This window comes from Rhopalosiphum maidis, chromosome 1 (assembly GCF_003676215.2).
Source record: "Rhopalosiphum maidis isolate BTI-1 chromosome 1, ASM367621v3, whole genome shotgun sequence".
In the NCBI taxonomy this organism is placed as follows: Eukaryota; Metazoa; Arthropoda; class Insecta; order Hemiptera; family Aphididae; genus Rhopalosiphum; species Rhopalosiphum maidis.
In genome coordinates, this window is record NC_040877.1 from 10,032,631 (window position 1) to 10,045,777 (window position 13,147).

A 13,147-nucleotide genomic window follows, 5' to 3' on the forward strand; every position below is an offset into this window, starting at 1 on the left:
TGAATTTCATGACCTTAAATGTTATGCATCACACTGAAGATTATGGTTATTAATGTTTCAGGTCATGAATTCAGGACAATATATAAGATAATTAAGATAATTTATATATATTGATGATTTGTTGGCTATCGCGTGTCGGCGAATTTTTAATACAAGTGATCATTAATATCCCCTCTATATTTAACTATATTATGTCTACCTACTTATATTTACTACACATATACACTTATAAAAATAATGTTCATAATGATGTTTCAGTCGTAATTTAGTCGCCGATAAGCGCTGGTGTAGTTTTTATAGCTAAAAATATAATTTATCATGAAAATGGAAAAGTGGAATGGAAAAGTTGCTGTAGTAACGGGTGCTTCTTCTGGGATAGGAGAGAAGACTTGTCGACTACTGGTTGAAAAGGGAATGATTGTTGGTTTTGCTAGAAGAGAAGATAAACTTAAGGTGTGTTGTAATTATATAAATTAAAGTATTAGATTTTTAGAGCAAATCTAAATATCTAATACATTTAAATAAATATTTGTACTTTTAAATCACTATGCAGGTTCATATTACTTGATAACATTGATTGATGTGTTTCATTTTACATTTGAGTAGAGAGAAAAGGGAGATATCTTGGGTCTTGAGTCGCTTTTCTAATTTTTACTTTTTTCCCAACCTACAGTTCGCGACCGTAATCTTATCGACAAAATTGTATTCATGGATTAGTAAGATATTCAACAATTAGTATCGCGATACTAAATATTAGATACTTGGCTTTGGTGTGTCGAGAATTCGAGATACAAGATACAAGTTACAATTGTATCGAAAATATATTGGCCTACCCTGATTATATTTAAATCCTGAGTGCGTCATTGGTCCATCGCAATAGGTACTTATATAAGATAAACTAATCGAATAAAAACTTTTAAAGTTTTAAGATACAGGTTTGAAGATCGTATATATTATCGTGGTTCAAATGTACAACTATAATTCGAATACTTATTAAAGGTACTTAATTTTTACAGCTATGACTATAAAACACCGAAAACAGTGGGTAAATTGCATTTTACCTTATTGAATGGTTACAACTTATTTTGATTTACGGCCAATAAGTGCTAGTGAACGATGTAGTGCCGTAATATTTAATAATATTATATCAATCTTATAATATACTTGTGTCACATCAAACACATTTTGCAGTTTATAGATTGAGAAAAATGTTTGTAAAGATTTTATAAATATGTGGTTAAATTGTATAATTGTATATTTTTTTGAAATACTGAAATTAATATTATTCCTAGAGTTTTTTATAGAATAATTATTTTTTGTACAATTGTGTTAAACTGAGTTTACCTGTACCATAAATGCTGATTTTTAGATGTGCAGGTTAGGTTACCTAATAGTTTTTAATTTAAATAATATTCAAAATAAATATTAAATTAATAAGGCTTTTATAAATTTCTTTTATTGATGGATGTTTTGAAAAATGCATCTTTAAGGGCCTTTAATATTTTAGGCCGACACCGACCTTTTTTAGAGTTGGATAGGTAATAAATTGTTTTAGATTCTTAGTTGAGCGATGAATGTATTAGAAAGAAACAGTAAAAAAACGGCAGTAGTCCATTTTTATTGATTTTGATTTTATGGTTTGATACGACAGCAGATTAGGAGTAATATTGACTGTTGAAATTCATTGAGTAAAAAAATCTTTCAATATGCTATTATTAAATGAAAAGATTAGATAAACCCTACGGCTGAAGAAAGATTATATAATCTATGTAGTTTTTGGGAAAACAGTTTGAAGTCCAGCTCCAAAATAATTATTATGGACTACTACCGTTTATTTAATTTTAAAAAACTGATAAGTATTTTTATTTTGTAACTAAAACAATACAATACAATTATATGTGTAATTAATATAAATGAAATTATAGTTAATTGTTAAGTTAATAAAAACTGTTTCCACCATTAAAACTTTCAGCAAATACAAATAATTGGAAGCAAATGTTCGATACTAATGTCATAAGTCTTAACATTTGTAGCAGAGAAGCCATACAAATCACGGAGAAAACAGAAATCAAAGAGGGCCCCATAATAAATATTAACAGGTAACTATATAAATTAAAATTTAATATAATTTTATAGATATTAATATTTTTTATGATTAATTAAAAAAAAAATGTTTTGTATTACTCATATAATTCAGAATTTGGGTGTTACTAGTTATTATAGTTAGATTGAATAGGTTGGATAAATACTTATTAATTTGTTGAATATTAATTGCAATAATTGAATAACAATAATTTCAACTATGAGATTATGATGTAAATTCTAATTTATTTTTAAGCTTCTTTTTAATTATTTTCAATAATTTATATAGTGTTGTAGGTCATTATCTATTTCCATTTATGAAGGATATTTCAATTTATAGCGTTACTACAATTACAGAGTATCTAAAAGAATTGATGGGTATGAACAATTTACCAGTCAGAGTTACGGTAATTTATTAGGTTTTAGGTTTATAATATACGCTGTATAGATCGTTATATTATCTCCAATATTATATTATATAAACTCAACAATTCTGTATAATCAATATACCATATATACCTACTATTTTATTATTATCAATGTTCATTAATTACTTGTAAATTCTTGATTATATACATTCGTTAGTTTGTTAATTTAATATGCAAGTGGTAAAGTTAATTATTATTTTGTAATGGTCGATATTTATTATTATTGTTTTAGATTTTAGCCATTTTAGATTGATGTAAGTATAATATTTTATTTAAAAAGTTTAGAAAAACCCGATTATAATATACATAACTTTATTACTTATAAATCGAATAATTTAAAAATTAAAAAATTAATAATTAAACATATAATAATTTACTCCATCATATTAAATTCTAACAGCCATATTTTATTGTTTTAATTATATGTATGTTTAAAAATTACCTATAATATAAAGTGTTCTATTAAAAAGTAAAATTAAAAATGAATACGTATACATAAATAATGTTATACATTTTTGAATACATTGATTTAGTTGAAAATGCCTTTTTTAATTTTAGAGTATCAGTCCGGGTGCAATAGAAACCGAAATGACTCACGAAATGTCACAATTAAAAAAAATGAATATACTGAAATCTATTGACATCGCTGAAGCTATTATGTATGCTTTAGATGCACCACAGCGTGTTAACGTGAGTAGAAAATAATCGTTATTTGAAATTTTTAAGTATATGCTTATTGCAATAGATACTTTATTTTTTGTCCATTAATAATACTATAAGTGTAGTTAGATTAAATAATTTTTAAGTCCTTTTATAAATTTAATTCTATCAGCCGTCCATTTTATTTACCTGTATAGTGTATATTTATAGCTTTACTTGGCTATATATTTAAGTTTATAGCTTTGAACTTATTATTTATTAATAGGTATATTTAAGCCCCTTAAAAATATATGTGTTTATAGAAATATTTTATCATCTGTACTTATTAAAATGTATTATTTTATGTAATCTCCCTCAATAGTTTCCTTTACATTATTATTCGAATTAAATGAATTACGTATTTATGATATCCCCATCCCGACCCCACACATTATCATTTTTTTTTAGAAAACTTTATTTACAAATATTTGGTTTGTAATTTGTTTGAATTTGTACGATAATCTTCAAAATTAATACGGTATAACTTAGGTTTTTCGTTATCAAGAAAATCAGCAAGTTTGTTCTAAATGATTCGAATTCAGTTCATTCATGGTTTATTATTTTACATTTATATGATAACTGTTTCATCTACAACATAATCAGCATGAATATGTACAACCATTTTTATGACATTATGCATGAATAAGATCTTTAGGCGGAAATAACGTTTTTTAAAAAACGCAGCCATGTTATCCTCACCCCAAATCAAAATTGCAATGTTTTCATTATTTTACATGCCATATTTTAGTGTGCAATTCTTATGAATATTTGTACTTCACCCCTTCGTGTTTCGGTGGTAAATCATTTTTTTAAAAATATGTCGTCTCCACTGTCACGTGTTAATGCGGGTTTTTATATTCTATAGTTTAATACCTACGAAAAGTACTAATAAGTAATTATACCGAAGTACGCCCATTTACAAAACTTGTATGACATCTCCTCTCCGTCCAAATGGCAACTTATACATCCAATAATTTTTTTAGTTCCTATCAAATTGGACTAACCGTGTTAGCTTGTTTTATTCTGTCCCAACATTTAATACGTATTTTCATATTTATAGGTTTTAATTTTTACAGGTCGCTGAGATCATCATCAGACCAACAAACGAGAATTCATTAGGTTTTATCTAGAGCTTCACATAAATATGGATTATGATTGATAAACAACTATACACGTTTCAAGTTTAAGTAATACACGTAGTATGTATTTCATTGTTTAAAAATAAATATATAAAATTATGTATCCATATCCTATATTATAGATATATTTTGATACATCTGGTTGATATCTTCTCTATTAAAAAAAAAAGTTTATCTTTTCCTTTACGTAATTAATAATTGTTATAAATGTTAAAAGCTTTTATACATAGGTACGAGTACTCTTATACCGAATTAGTATCATATTAACTTAATTTACACTCACTATAACTATCAATATATCAATACTTTATTATTTTATTGTGACACTTGTCACTTTGTACAATAAATTGTTGTCTGACAATATAAAATAAATATAATAAAAGTATTTTCAATATATTATTATATTATTTGAGAAATCTATTGAATATATATATTTTTTTATACATACTTATTTTTGGGATCAGTAAAAAAAATACGTTTTTTAATAAAAAAAAAAAACATCAGTAGGTACTAAGTATTAATCATTTGTTTTTATGAATATGATATAATGAAATGGCTGTAATATACATTTTTTCAAGCATTTCTTATATATATATATATATATATATAGAATAAATAAATAACATATAATTCTTAATATTGTTCTTTTGACTTATATTTTTAAAGTGATTATAACTAAGATTTTAAAAAATAACAATTTGAATTGACGTTAGGATATATACCTATTATACCTATATAAGTGGGTTAAACATACATTCATTTACTCATTTTATCAAGATAATGGTAATATACTTATATGTTATCATAATGTAGACGAAAAAAAATGATTTTATTACATACATATAATTAAAACAGTGAAGTAGATGATCTTTGTTTTTATTTTAACTAACTGTGTTTCAACACGTTGTGTTTCCACAATATTTAGGTCGTATGACTATAAAGATATTTGTAAAATCTCAGGCAATATTGAAATGAAATTTTAAAGATTTAAAGTAGTTATAAACATGATTGCGTAATCTCTCATTATTATATTTCACCGTTTTGCTAATTTATGGCTGTATAATTTAAAATTTACGTCTACTAAATCTTATGTAAAAATTATACTCCAATCAACTGTAATTACATTTTGTTATAATCTTTCTCCGTCGTCTGCAACGAGGACGTTTTCATGATGTTTTTAGTTTTTACACGCAATTATAATAAAAAAAAAAAAAAACCAAAAAAAAAATATTTTACTATGTAAAATAACATTTGTATTAAATTTTTATTATTAGAGTACAATATCTTTTACTACTTTTATAATTATTACATTATTTTTATTGGAATTATTATATTAATTATAATTAATATAACATACCTATTTATATTAGTACACTTTAAAGATTATCTTCAATCAATACAAATATTTGTAAGTGATAATTGTTATTTATCGTTTTAAATAATTTAAAACAATGATATTCTAATAACATTTAATGTCAAAAAACTTTATTTTTATCACAAAATAAAAATAATAATAATAAATATACATTCATTTTCTACAACTCATTACTCCGTTTTCAATCCATCAAGTGGAGGACATTACTGTGAACAGAAAATTAAAGTGTATCTATAGAAAAATACAATACACGATTACATGAAATAATTATAGCTAACCCATACGCAATGTTAATATGTTATTATTTACCGTATAAAAGTACACGGAAATTAATAACATTTTTGATAATTATTAGTTTTTGTGTAAATCATTGACGAAAGAAAAATATTATTAAATTTATGTTTAAAATTTCAGTAAATATAGAATTATACTTGACTTACATTAACACGCTTAGGTTCACTTAACGCGTATATAATAGCTTCAGGAATATCAATAAATTTCAACATGTCCACGTCTTTCAATTTGTCTGTATACTCTGAGCTCCAAACTCAAAGATCATTTCAGTTTCTACTTCACGTGGACTGATATTTTGAAATTAAACGGAGACATTATATTATATTTCATAATTTAATAAATTAAAATTATGTATAAAATATAACACAAAAAGAGATTTTCAAAAAAGATTGTATCGAACAATATATGTATGAACCTATATGGTTTCGAAAATACACTTATTAGTTATTTGATAATTATGGTTAATTTGGTTTGGAAACCTAACATTTTATTTTAATTCATAGATATAACGTACTTGAAGTTTATATGATCTTTCAACAAAGAACTTTTTTTAATTTAAAGTTTTCTACAAATTTCCTATCTTCGATCATAGAACAAGCTCTCTGTTACAACTGCAACTTTTTCATTCCACTTTTCGATTTTCGTTTTAAATTTTGTTCTTAATTGTAAACCAAACAACAACAAGAGAACGAATGTCAATCTTAAAATAGATAGTAAATAAATATCTTATTGCTTATGATTGAACTACTTCAATAGCAATAATTCATAGTTATTTATGGTTTGTAATTGAAATATTAAATTATTGAACGGTCCCTTGTCTTCCTGCTATACTTGGTACGCGTGTAAGGTAACTGTCTCGGAGAATCTCTGGTGTGATTACAAGTCACGTCCGTAAAGAAAGGCGCAGGTCAGAGTTATAAAACGTGACAAACGAATCCGTTTAAATTTACCATCGTGATTTATGATTGGCATGCTAGTTAAAATTTTCATACAGTAATAATCAAGTTATATTCAAGTGAGTGAAGCCGGTTTGAAATAATTAATATGTCTTGTTAATTATTAAAGATAACACTGAAGAAAAAAAACCATAAACTATGTACTAATATTGTAATATCCATAAACTTATAATAATATAAGCACATACGTATTATAAATAGCTTAAAATAAATTTTAATAATTTGAGATTACCTAATCTAACCTACCGTCATGACATGATTCAAATTACGTATAAATAACATACAGAGGCGGTCAAATAATTTTGACATAGGGGGAGATGTGGTGTGAAAAATAAAACAAAATTTAATACATTAACATTATAGTACAATATATATAAATGTAATTGTTATATTTATTAAAGAAAAAAAGTCATAGGAGATCTATCCCCTTCATCCCCCTCCCCCGTCTGACCGCCATTGATAACGTGAAACATTTTTTTGATTACAATTCAAAAAAAATATCAGAAATTGTTATATTTTGTTTAATTAGAAATTATCTAATTCTAAAAAATTTAAACATGAAATATCTTTACAGAATTTGTGATTAATTATGCATTTTTCACATAATATTTATGTTTTTGTGAGATGCAATTATTTTGAAAAGGCCGATATTATATTTCCAAACGTTTGCTTTATTAAAATTAAAAAATTTATAAGTTTAATAATTTGCGAATTTTTATGATTTTTAATAATTTTAATCGACATTAAACGATTAAACATTAAATTTTAAATTAAAAAATAAAATTAACAACTGTTTCCTTTTCAACCAATTGTCTATATAGACCTCTTTTATGATTTCAGAAGAAGCTCTTATTGTTACAACTGAAACTTTTCCATTTCCGTTTTAAAATTTGTTTTTAATTGTAAAAGTATAAGAACAGTGCTTATCAACGTCCAAATATAATAACTGAAACGTCATTTTGAACAGCCAAAGTTATATGCTTATTGCGTAAGTAAGTAAGCTAAAAAATATTGAAAAGAATACTAGTAAATTATTATTTTGTATTTGCAATCTTTTCATACGTGAAAGTAAAAAAAATCTAGAATCCGCATGAATTTTATTGTTTTTACTGTTCAGGCCTAAAGGTCACGTGATTTTAATGTATTTATTATTATATTTATTGTTGACATATAATGATTGAAGATTGAACATCTTGACAGTATCAAGGTTTACCTTGATTATATTGTTACAATATAGTTCTATACTTCTGCAGAACTCTTGGTATATCTATTAGAGTTGATGACGAACATTTTAAAACTACTCGTGATCGAAGTCATATTTTTGATAATGATAAAATACCTAATCATATTTCTATAGTATGTCACTTACTAGACTAAAATTGTTTTTTGTTAAGACAAAATTAATGAAACCAGACGCGAGATTTAGAAAAATTAATTGTTGAGCTGTTGAGTATTATAGATCTCTTGCTTCGATCAAAACTCATAGGATAAAAGAACACTGTTATTATTACTAAATTTAAAACTAATGTAATAATGGAGTCTCTAAGTGTATTATTTTTAAATTACAATAAAATAACTGATGTATTTAGTTATTTTACTAATATTCTATAAATTCTATAAATGTTTAACCATAGAATAATTTTTATTTTTTTATTTTTATAGAATCTTGTATTACATTTTCAAACAGAAAGAATATAAGAATGTTTATTAATATTAAAAAAAAAAAAAAAAAAATTGAAAATTGAAAATGCCTATAAACATTAAACAGCTTAGATTTATTTTAAATATATTAATAACTTTTATATATTTTTACATACATCTATTTACACCATATAAATATGTTATATCAACTCAAAATTTAATAAAATATTTCTGTAAATACCGTAAAACAGTAAAAATAAATTCATAGTATAAAAATTATTATTTATTTATTCGACTAGCAAAATTCATCATGATGCCATCTACGCATTCATGTATATTAATCCGATTTGGACATTTACTTTTAGAATCCGCTGTATAGAGGACGGAAAACACGTTTCTCAGAACAAAAGTATATTTTTACTATCTGATGATTGGAAAAGGAGGGTCATCAACTGATCATATTCCAATACGCTTCAACCGGTGTCAAAAATTACAATTTTTATGTAGACATGACAAAAATGTATTTGTACGACTTATTATTACATATCTAATTGTACATTAGTCAAAGTATCCAAGTTCGTATACACATTTATATTGCACTCTATACGTTAAACAAAAATTCCCATTCACTTGCATCCAATCAAAATTCAACTTTAACACCAATTATGTTATGCATTATGTATAACATGTGGTGACGTAGAATCAGGGATAATATACATCCATTATACATTAAATTGTGATCATATAGGTACTTTTTTATAAAACGCCATTATATTCGGTCGTATGCGGTTAAATAACATTTATTTTATTTTTGGAAATGGGACAAAAAAACAAAAAAATACCAAATACCGTCGAGTCAACAGTTATAAATCCATACGATTCGACAAAATCGGGTGACCTGTCATTGGCATATTTGTTTATCCGCCAAAACGTTCAGCATATTTTTACATATTATTGTCGGCGATGAGAGGCCGGACAAAAAAAATTATAATAAAACTAGAATTTTTTGACCATTTGCCGGGTCCGATCACTATATATTATTGTTATGGTATCTAGCATTCAGACTGTGTGGCTGACGTCGAGGACTCGCGGTAAAGGGGGTGTCCGAAAAATGACCCTTTTTGTCACGTTCACAACCCTTTGCGATATTTCTGAACACTATATATATGTATATAAATAATAATAATAAAAATACACACGCGCGCGTCGCGTCAACTATAAATCGGTTGTCATCGACAGTGCGGGGAATTTCAGAAAAAAAAACACTATACAAAATACGCTATATTATATATAAATTATAGTCTATATACGATAAAGTGTATTAGAATGTCAAAATATAAAACACATATCTACATAAAATATTAATCATTAATTTAATATGGCGTGCATTACATATTATGTCTGTAAACCTGAGTTTTTAGCTATGAGCATTTAAATTTTGTTACACCCTCCAAAACGTTGTATAATTAGTATTTTTCAGAACGGTGTAAGTATATGATGTTATTTAATATTTGTTTATAAAGATAAATATTTTCAACATATTAAATTAACTTTATAAATATTTTAATCTAAATTTTAGCTGATTATTAAGAAATAAACTATTGGTTCCCGAGTACTATCAATTAATTAAATTCATAAATATTCCTATTACTTTATTACCTGCAAATTGCTTAGAGTAGACTATAAAATAAAATATTATAATAATAACTAATTTTATGAAAGGAATATAATATATATTAATGTATGATAAATCTAAATTATAACAAATTAACTTGCAGTGTAGGTACATGTTTTAAGTGTTTTAACGTAGTGCTTATTTTATATAAATACTAAATACAAATATTATATTAAATTATTAAAAGCAATAAAATAACTAATTATAATAATATTAGCTTAATACTATAATAAACAACTATGTGATTCAAATTTACTTTTTTAAATTACAATCTAACAAATTGTTGAAATTGATAAATCGGTAAATTGTTTTTGCTTTCTATTAGCAAATTTATCAGTAGTTTTGTTTAGGTATAAATGTATAATCTTATTTTCTTTCACTGTTGGTTTGTATATTAATAGATGTTTATTATACAAAGAGTTTCATACTTGTTTTGACCAAGATATAGTAATATTACTATATTTCTTATAACATTTATAATAAACAATGTGAATCAATATAAAAAAAAAAAAATAGGCGTTATTATATAATAGTTACAGTACTGCAGACTTCAACACTGTAACTACAACGATCGCGGTTACTACATCAAATTTTAACTATACCTATAATAAAGTCACTAACATACAATCTTGATAAAATACATATATGTGATTTATAGAAACAATACTATTATTATTATTATTATTACGCATATTGTAAAGCGTTTCAATTAGCTTCAATTTTCATTCAATGTTATCATTTTTAATCATATAATACTTTGAAATTTGTAAAATATGTTGTCATCAATTATTTTTCACTGCAGTATAAATTATATAGGTACATTATTTCAGAACAACATTATAAGGCGTGCACCGATGAGATATGATATTTGTTTTCCTAGGATTCTGAGTTCAATTTCAAACAATGCAATCCCAACCAAAGTATCGAAAATATGCAAAATAAGGTATAAATATATGTAGACCGGCTTATTGTAAATTATTGATAGGTAACTGATATGGAATAGCGGTATTTGTGGTGTGCTCCAGCAAGCCAATGTGCGTCTCATAGTTACGGTTTACGGGTCGCTGCTATATTGGAAATGATTTTGAATTTTCGCGATTTTTAATGCGCGATGTTCAACGGTGATTTTAATTGGGATTTGCAGTTTAACGTTTAACGTTTGCGAGAAGCATTTAATCATAGAATAATTTAATTGATAAATTTAAGAGATATAGAGCTTATATAGGTATCTACATTGATTAAACACTTATTATTGTTCATATTTTTATACGTTTTATTCAGAATAAGAAGTTAAGTAAGTAAAATTTATTTCTGACCTCGAGAGGTTATATTATTTTAGCTTTTATACTTATATAAATTAAAAACGATGCGTTTAGTACTTAAAGTGAATACAATATAAAATAATTATTAGCTACCAAGTAACTACATTTCCTACCGCACTACCTAATATAAATAAAACAATAATTATATAAGATTAAAATATACTGAAAACCGAATACCCACTAGAAATGTATAACATAATTTTTAAATTTGAAATTCGAAAGTAAGAAGTAAGTTTTGGCAACATTCAATTCAAATACAATTTTAAAATGCTTTATTTATTTCACAGATAAAATTATTTGACTATATGATACATTATCCTCGTTTAAAATTCATAAATAATAATTAAGATCTTAAAATGTAGGGAGTAAGACGGCACGATACGGATAATTCAAAGCGAGTACCGGACTATAATAACTATATTTTATACTCCTATATACCCGTACATCATTCTACACACTGGGGTGTTTGATTCGAATGTATAGAATAGCGCATGAGATCCCCGCACATATATATATATATATTTATGACTAATATGACTAATATGCAGACATAATATACATAATATATTGATAATAATAATAATAATAATAATAGCTGTATATATTATACAGTATACCTATTTAGTTAGCGGCCGGGTGTTATACATGCGGTTTGGTGGTGCAGGGATAGAGCACGCAGTGTGGGGATCGTGGATATATATATATATATGATGCATAGCAGGAGATCTTTTGGTGGGACTATCACAATACATATATATTATTATTATATAGTCGCAATACACGACATATACGTCATATAATAATACAATATACATTATGTATATATACATATAATATATAGGTACCTATATATAGATCGAACAATAACCGACAAAAATGTATATACATATATATATATATATATACACTGCAGATGTACCTATATAATCTATTTAACATTATATTATATTATATATACATTATACACACATATACGCATAATATCGCACGCGTATACATGTCGCCTCGTCGGGGGATATATTATAACTATATAATAATATAATATATGTATACATAACGTATATGTGTGTATAGGCATATATACTATACGCGATACACCTATATTTATATATATAAATACATGTATATATGAGTATAGTATGGGGGGGTGGGGTATAAGGTATATGTATACAATACTTACACCGGTCTGCGGGGGGGAACTGGGTGGAGTTTGGCCGGGTAAACGCGGTCGGTGATTCGACGTGGCCCCCGCCGCCGACTTACCCCGCTAGACATGTACGTGTTACGATTATTATTATTATTATTATTATTATATCATTTCGGTATAATAGTCGCGTATATATATATATACATAGAAAGAGAGAGGTGCGTGCGTGTACGTGCTTTACATTATATACCTATTATACAATTTATTATGTACTGCTCACCTGAAATTATTTTATATACGCCCGCGAGTGTGTGCGTTATTGTTCCGCCAAAATACAAACGAACGCGATATTATATATATATATATATATATATAAAGTAATACAATGA

At 25.7% G+C, this 13,147-nt stretch overlaps 1 long non-coding RNA gene across 2 annotated transcripts; it reads left to right on the forward strand.

Annotated features, from left to right (window-relative positions):
* Nucleotides 1-268: 268 nt before the first annotated feature.
* On the forward strand, nucleotides 269-4,430 carry LOC113548827. 2 transcript variants are annotated; one of them, XR_003404903.1, is made up of 5 exons: nucleotides 269-453; nucleotides 1,973-2,099; nucleotides 2,743-2,764; nucleotides 3,069-3,200; nucleotides 4,286-4,430. It is a non-coding gene; the product is annotated as an uncharacterized LOC113548827 (long non-coding RNA). The 2 variants fall into 2 exon arrangements; XR_003404902.1 differs by lacking the exon at nucleotides 2,743-2,764 and having other exon boundaries at nucleotides 4,286-4,428.
* The last annotated feature ends 8,717 nt before the right edge of the window (nucleotides 4,431-13,147 follow it).